The sequence below is a fragment of the Zea mays genome, chromosome 5 (genome assembly GCF_902167145.1).
Source record: "Zea mays cultivar B73 chromosome 5, Zm-B73-REFERENCE-NAM-5.0, whole genome shotgun sequence".
Classification (NCBI taxonomy): domain Eukaryota; kingdom Viridiplantae; phylum Streptophyta; class Magnoliopsida; order Poales; family Poaceae; genus Zea; species Zea mays.
The window spans coordinates 100,722,043-100,729,657 of NC_050100.1; the positions used below are offsets into that span (position 1 = coordinate 100,722,043).

General features: G+C 39.8%; 1 long non-coding RNA gene across 1 annotated transcript; it reads left to right on the top strand.

Moving 5' to 3' along the window:
• Positions 1 to 1,431: 1,431 nt before the first annotated feature.
• On the top strand, positions 1,432 to 1,730 carry LOC103626748 (uncharacterized). Its single transcript, XR_553119.2, has 3 exons — positions 1,432 to 1,448; positions 1,523 to 1,638; positions 1,702 to 1,730. It is a non-coding gene; the product is annotated as an uncharacterized lncRNA (long non-coding RNA).
• The last annotated feature ends 5,885 nt before the right edge of the window (positions 1,731 to 7,615 follow it).

Genomic DNA, 7,615 nt, shown 5'->3' on the forward strand with positions numbered 1-7,615 from the left:
TATTTTCCTTTCTTCTACGTATACATCGAGTACTTGATATATCTCATTGTTGATTATGTTTGTAGGGCTCTACAGCGTCAAGGCAACGGCTAGAGCAGCTCCTTGGTTGCATGGAGGAGCAGGGGCACGAAGTGGCAAGCCATAGTGCACCTGGGCAAGAGCGCGAGGTGGCAGGCCATAGTGCACCTGGGCAAGAGCGCGATGTGGCAGGCCACAATGCACTTGAGCCAGAGCGTGAGGCGATAGGCTCAAGTGGACCTATGCTAGAGCAGGACCACAATGCATTTGAGCAAGCGCGCGAGGCGGTAGAGCACAATGCACCTAGGCAGGAGGACGAGCTGGCACGCCAAGGTTCACCGATGCGTGATGATGATGACTATGGGGAGGACTATGATGGAGAGGCCGATGGAGAGGCCGATGATGAGGTTGTTACAACGACACAGGCAACGAACTTCAGGTAATTTTATTTTGACGAGGAGTTCTATTTTTTGTTGGATTGATATTATTACCAGTGCACAATTTACAATTTTGTAGGTTTCGGCGGTCCCTTAGAGTTCCACCGACACAACCCTTGGACCAACGTAGGGTCATAAACCCTGCAGGAGAGAGGAGCTGGGTGGAGGTGGCATGGAGTGGCAAAGGTCACCGGACACCAGTTAACACAGTGCTGGGATCTATAGCTCGTTTTCACTATCCAGGGGTGGTACAACTCAACGGGGCAGAGATAGGGGCGTATCACTGGGCTCACTGGGGCCTCAAACCATATGGACCCGACCGTACTCACCAAGACGCAGTGTGGTCATCATTTTGGGTGAGTTTATTATGTCTTTTAAATTTACTTATCGTGGGCGTCTATAAATGAATTTAATTGCTTCTTCATTTTGCAGGAACAATTTAGATTGGACGAAACAGCGAACGAAGAACATGCAAAACGTGTATTCCACAATGCTGCTAGAAAAGTTATAAATGGTTCAATGTCAGATGCACGGGTCAAAGCTATTACCATGTACTTCAAGAAAGTGAAGGGTCAAAGAATGACCAACAAGCAGGCATGTGAAATCCACTTGACAGCTGAGGAGTACAAACAAAGTGAAGTGGACTGGCTCACTGCTCATCCTGAAGCTTGGGTCAAGCTCTGCGAGTACTGGGCCTCAGATGAGTACAAAGTGATTTCAGATAGAAATCGTTTGAACCGGAAGAGCAAACCGGGCCTCCATCGATTTGGAGCAGATGGATTTATTGGGAAATCACAACGAATGGTATGATGAGCTAAGTAACATTTAGTCTTTTTCCCTCAGACAAATTTGTATATTTTATTATGTATCTTACTGCAGGAGGCTCGTGATAGTGTTGAACCCCGATTCATTGACGTTTACATGGAGGGACACCGAGGTCCAGATCCAGAGCATCCAGAAGTTTTATGTGACGACAGCGCGATAGAAAAGCTGGTAGGTGTAAATAATAACTATCTATTCTTAATTAACTTGTGACTCATTTATAATTAACATAAATTGTTTTGTAGACTCGTTATGCCGAGGAGGTTAGGAGGAAAGCAGGAGACGATGATCTAGATTGGAGGGAGGCACCTTTCGATCCGGATGCAGCATATGTTGCTGGTGGTGGGCTACCACATGGGAGGTATGATAAGATCAAAGTTGTGATATATAAAAACTATTGGTTCATAACTTGTGATGTTTCTAGGTTGGGGATCAGTGATGGGGTTGTGAGTTGCGATAGCTTTGGTCGTCGGTCAGTTTCCTCGGTGGGGAGTAGATCTCGAACTTCAACTTCGAGGGAATCAGAGCTTGATGAGCAACTAAGACAACAACAACAAGTTCAACAACTATCTCAACAAGTTCAGATGATGCAGGGAATGCTGATGCAGGTAATAATTTTAGTAATCTGCTCAGAATCTACCCAATCTCAGAATCTGCCCATATTTTTTTATCTAACTCGCTCTGAGCCTTAGACAGCCCAAAATCGGTCTGGTCAATTGTTGAGTGATTTCTGCATTTATTAGGAGGTTGTCACAGCCTGTGATATGAACATACCCTTAACTGCACAAGCACAACCACTTTAGATTTAGGATGTGATTAGTTGAATCTAGGCTAAGTGAGACAATGACAAACCCTTAACGTTAGCCAAGCAGCCTGGGGGCAAATTCAAAGAATTAAAGAACGTCGACACACTTGTCTAATGCCAAGCTGCCATGGGCTTTCTACAAGAAAGTTCTCAGCTGCTCTGGTGCAGTGGCACTGTGGCATTAGATAGATCAAGGATTACCCAAGACACCAAGAAACTGTACTTAATATATCTACTATTTACCACTTACCAGTCAACATTCACAAAATCAGGAGCTCTTCATCCACAATTATAAACGATGGTACAGGTTGCCCACCAAAGACCTCCATTCTATCCAGTGGTCTCCTTTGATCGAGCAAATTCAAAAGTGAATTTTTGAATACAGCTACAAGACCGGTTCACACCATTTTCTAGACATCATATCTCTCCTCTTGAACATGTAAAAGGCCATCAATGGTTTTTATGCTTACAACCAGCTCTTTTCTGTATGATCGCAAATAATCATCATTCAGAATTGTCCAAACACTGTTCTCTATAGCTGGAAGGTTACAGTTGACCAAACAGTTATTTCTGTACTTCCCCTCACTTAGCTTGTTTTATGAATAATGCCAGTAAATATCACATATAGCAGGCAGGTAGCTAATCAGTAATTGATTATTTGCAAATGAACTACAAATGTCAGCTGAAAAAGGATTGGTCTTCTTATGAAATTTACTGATCCCCAATGATGGACTCAAAAACTCTATAGATGCTTTCACTAGGTAACCATTAGTATTAAAAACAATGTTAGTTGGGTCTTAACGTGTACCCATGGTCCAACTGGAAAAGCAACAGAGTGTACTAGTCAATGACTATATCGGACCCTTGAAAATTCTTCATCGCCCCTTGTTTTTCCTTTCCTGCCAAGATTGTCTATATCTAAAGAAGTCCAAGCATCATAAAGAATGCATACCAGTATCAACAAGCACCAGATCAAAAAAACCATAAATCTAACACTATGTAATTATTTCATCTGTTTCATTCAGTTACTCAGCATCTTGGCCTAATCTGGCTAAATCGCACATTGCTGCTGCAGATAAACAGAATCAAAACAGAAAAAAAGGTGAAACTTACATGGAAGCTAAACCTGTTATGTGTTATGATCAGATTCCATGTGTTATGTCATTTTCTCAATGCTACGCTATAGGTCCACTGAACATCATAAAGTAAAACATAAATGAACCACCCCTCCTCTCGTTTTCAGGGAAAATAGTAGTCTGGTAGAGATCTGTGCCATTCTAATTCACTGCAAGATCTCTGGAACTATCAGTGAATTGTGATCGCAATTTCTGTCATCTGCTAGTTGCCTGCATCAGTGAATTGTGAATTCAGTTGGTAAAGCCTAACTCATGGTTCAGTTGGTAACTTGCTTGTTACTTCAGTTGGTAAACCAACTTCGACATCAGCTAGCATCCTATCGTTTACAGCATTTTTACATCCAAGTTTTTTAAAATGGTCTGGTTGTAGAAATAAAGAAAAAAATCATGCACATAGATTATGGTGGCGCGAGTGCTTTTTAGCTCTGTCTTTCTTCTGTATCTATCAACCACTCTAATCCTACATGTTCCAATGCACTTTATGTTTTCCATCGGATTCAGAATTCAGTTGTTTAGTATAAACTCTATATATACATTAGTTTAAAATAAAACTCAAGCTTATTGTATTTGCAGATGTATAGTGCTCAGATGGGATCTCAAATGGGACCCCAGTTCACCCGTCCGTCACAACCTGGACAAACACCAATGAAACACAGGTATAGTTTTGTAGTATATTTACTTTCATTTACAATTATAATCATGCATCGTTTTATTTGGTTATAGGGTTCTGAGACCGGACAAGGAAACCCACAGATGGACATACATTGGTCGATGCCCCCTAGAGGACAGATTCTTCCTCCTCCACAACCAGGTATGGGATATTGGCCACCACCACCATGGGGATATCCTACACATCCAATGGGGCCTTGGGGACGCCCCCCATGGCCGACACAGCCACTTCCGTCACCAGCGGTACGTTCCTAAATTTAATGCTAGTTGATTTCAATGCTAGTTGATTTTTCGAATATACTTAGTTGGGGTCTTAAACGTTGATACCATTTTTTCCACAAACTCAGTTACTTGGGGTCTAAAACGATGGTACCATTTTCCATAAACTTGGTTAGGTTTAAGTTAATTTGACACTGACAAAATCCAGGATAAGACAGCTAGTATGGCCAAAGACTTGTGTCGTTGTGCTTTCAATCCGTTGACTGGTGCCTTTGTCATATTGAGCTAGTTCTTAATGCCAGTTGTATATTTATGAGAATTTTGGTTTATTTTGTAGGATTCCACAACTCATCAAGTGACTCCTCCCCCTCACGATAACTTTGCGGACAGATGACTCAATTCTAGTGGTGGAGTTACAAACAACAATCCGATGTCCTGATCGAGAGCGATGGAGCTAATGTTTGAACTTGTGTATTTGAACTTGTGAACTACAAATGTGAACTATGGATGTGAACTTATGTATTTGGACTTAATTATGTGAATTTGTGAACTTATGTATTTGGACTTGTGTGAATTTGTGATATGAACATATATCCATGTGTTTGAAATCTGTATTGTATGTGATATTCTATGTTGCATGTGATATTAAGGTTAAGAACGTGGGTACCGTCAAACTTAATGGCAGCCCTCGCCGACCCATGCAGGACCTATAAGTTCGACGGCCACGTGGCCCCGTCGAACTTAAATGTAAGAACGTGGGTGCCGTTGAACTTATGGGAAAGAATTTGACGGCCCCCGTCGAACTTAAAAACCCATGTTCTTAACCTTAAGTTTGACGGTACCCACGTTTTTAACCTTAAGAACGTGGGGGCCGTCGAACTTACTTCTTTAAGTTCGTCCAAAAATCGCCGTCGGCTATATACGTCGGTAAACCCACGTTCTTATGGTAAGTTCGACGGCCTGTTACATTAAGTTCGACGATTTTTCACCCACGTTCTTTAACCAGTTTCTTGTAGTGAAGGTAGTCCTCCACTAGCTTTCCTAATTTGTCAGCCAAGGGCATCCCATACCACCGTTGTGGTAGTACTGTTTTCCCGGGTGGTCGCTCCATGTTCCAATTAACAATATGACCTTATCATGAACAATAATTAAACAACATCATAATTGGAACATGATCATAATAAAACAGTAGCTTCCCAAAACCAGGTAGAGCAATAGCAAATCTACCCAATAATTCATCTGTTTGCAAGGTGAGGGATAAACAATGCTAGAGAAACCTAAGTCCCATCAAATTAACTTGAGCATGTCACATTGATTAATAGCGAACATTATTAGGTAAAAAGGAGTGATCAAGGGCACAACTTGCCTTTTTGGTGCAACTTCAGGTACTTCTCTAATTTGGTCTTCAGGTTTCTCGTGACCTCGCTACTACTCGTAGCAATATATACAATCAAGCAAATAATAGGTATGGTAACATTACACCAATGCATAATACCGGAACAGCGTAAGGATATTATACACGTCGCTATTGAATCGTAGCTTCCAGAACCATTAAAATCGGTGTTAAAACGAAGAATTTATAGATAAAACGGTATTTTAGAGGCGGTAAATTTAATAGATATGATCTAACAGATATTGCATTTAAATTAAGTAGGTATTAAATTAATATATTTGAGTTGATATTAATCATTAACAATTATTTATAAAATACGTAGGTTCAAAATATAAATTAGATTAACTAGATTATGTAGCTAATTAACATTAATTAAACAAGTAATTAATTAACTAACTAACTATTTAAAACATGTGTCATAATTAAAACAATGTTATTATCACGCACGCAAAATTAATATGTTAACCTAACGCAATTTAAATGGAATAAATCAGACGCCTAACATAAAATATGTCACATGTTTAATAAATTAGTAGAGTTGCACACGGAATCTGATTGGTTAGATCGGGGTCATATAAATAACTACGGAGTATATTGATGTAATATGTGGGATCTAGGTGTGGTCATCTTGTATCTAGCTTTCTTCTTTCCCAGCAGCGGCAGCTATGGTCCTCGGCGACAACTCTCCTTCTACCACGACTGTGCTATTCCCCAGTCTCATGTTTTCGGCAACTCGCTCGGCGCCTAGGAAAACTTGCCTAGATGCTACAGAACGGTGGTTAAAAGTCTCGAGAGGTTGGGATTTATACGCAGGAGGAGAAGCCTCGATGCCAAACGGCAGCACCTAACGCAAGGTGCGCAACAAACTAACAGTGCAGCGAAAACTATGGCCTAATCCCAACAAACTCAGGAAGCTTCTGATGCTTTGAGGCCCACATGGCAGTAGCTAGGATCAGACACGCGTGCGCCCAGGAAACATGAGGCAGGTACGTGCGTCATCTCTTTTTGTTTCCTTTTTTCTTTTAGTTTTCTATTTTCTATTTCTATTCTTTGTTATATATATATATATATATATATATATATATATATATATATATATATATATATATATATATATATATATATATATATATATATATATATACTATGTGAGTGCCCGTGCGTTGCGACGGGAGTAAAAAAGTTGTATGAAGCATATATCATGCCAAAGGAAAATCTTGGTGGATCATTGGGGTCAACATATTTTAACATATATCAAGTATTTTGCCAATTCAGTTAACATATATCAACCCACGCATGACACATCCTATCATACACATTGGCAGGAAATAGCTATCACAACACAATTGACGGTAAAAGTAAATATATCTATCTCTACTAATATTAAAGGGAATAACATAGAGATAGGAAGTGTTATCACTTTTATCATGTATTTGTCCCATGAATCACTTGAACTGATGCTGACAAAATACAACATGTTTATTCATTACTTTCAGGATCATCTCACTCCAAAATCTCTAAAACACAGACACATGAGGATGAGACAAATGGAGAATACATATGTGCCTAGCTCTTTTGAGTACTTGTGAATTGTTAAGCATAGTTAGGTGCCCATGTGTTGCATTTTTTTGAACTTCTCGTCCAAGGTAATTGTATATCAGCATAATCAGTTTGATGGGCTCCAGGATGTGTATCACCACAAATGTTTTTAAGTATTTCTATGTACCAACAAAGTTTTGACTGAAAATATCTCTATCTTTATATATCCTTGATATACTACAAATGGCAAGCTTCGACATGGTATATATTGCAAGCTGAAGTGTGATTTGATTAGAGTGAGCTTCCTGTTGGTGGTTTCTATATCCTTCTGGAACATAATGGAAACAGAACAGAATGACCTATAGGATGTCAATGGCAGTTTAACTCAACCAAATGATTAGTTATGAAACAAAAAGGTATGACCAATCAGGACAACAGGAAGTGACAAATAGAACCATATTTGCAGACGTAAAAGTGCAAAAGAAAAAATGATAGATCCCTCCAAACTTATGTGTCGCTAGTATAATGGACAAGGGGTCACAATTCACAAAGACTAAAGGTAATAAAATAGGCCTAA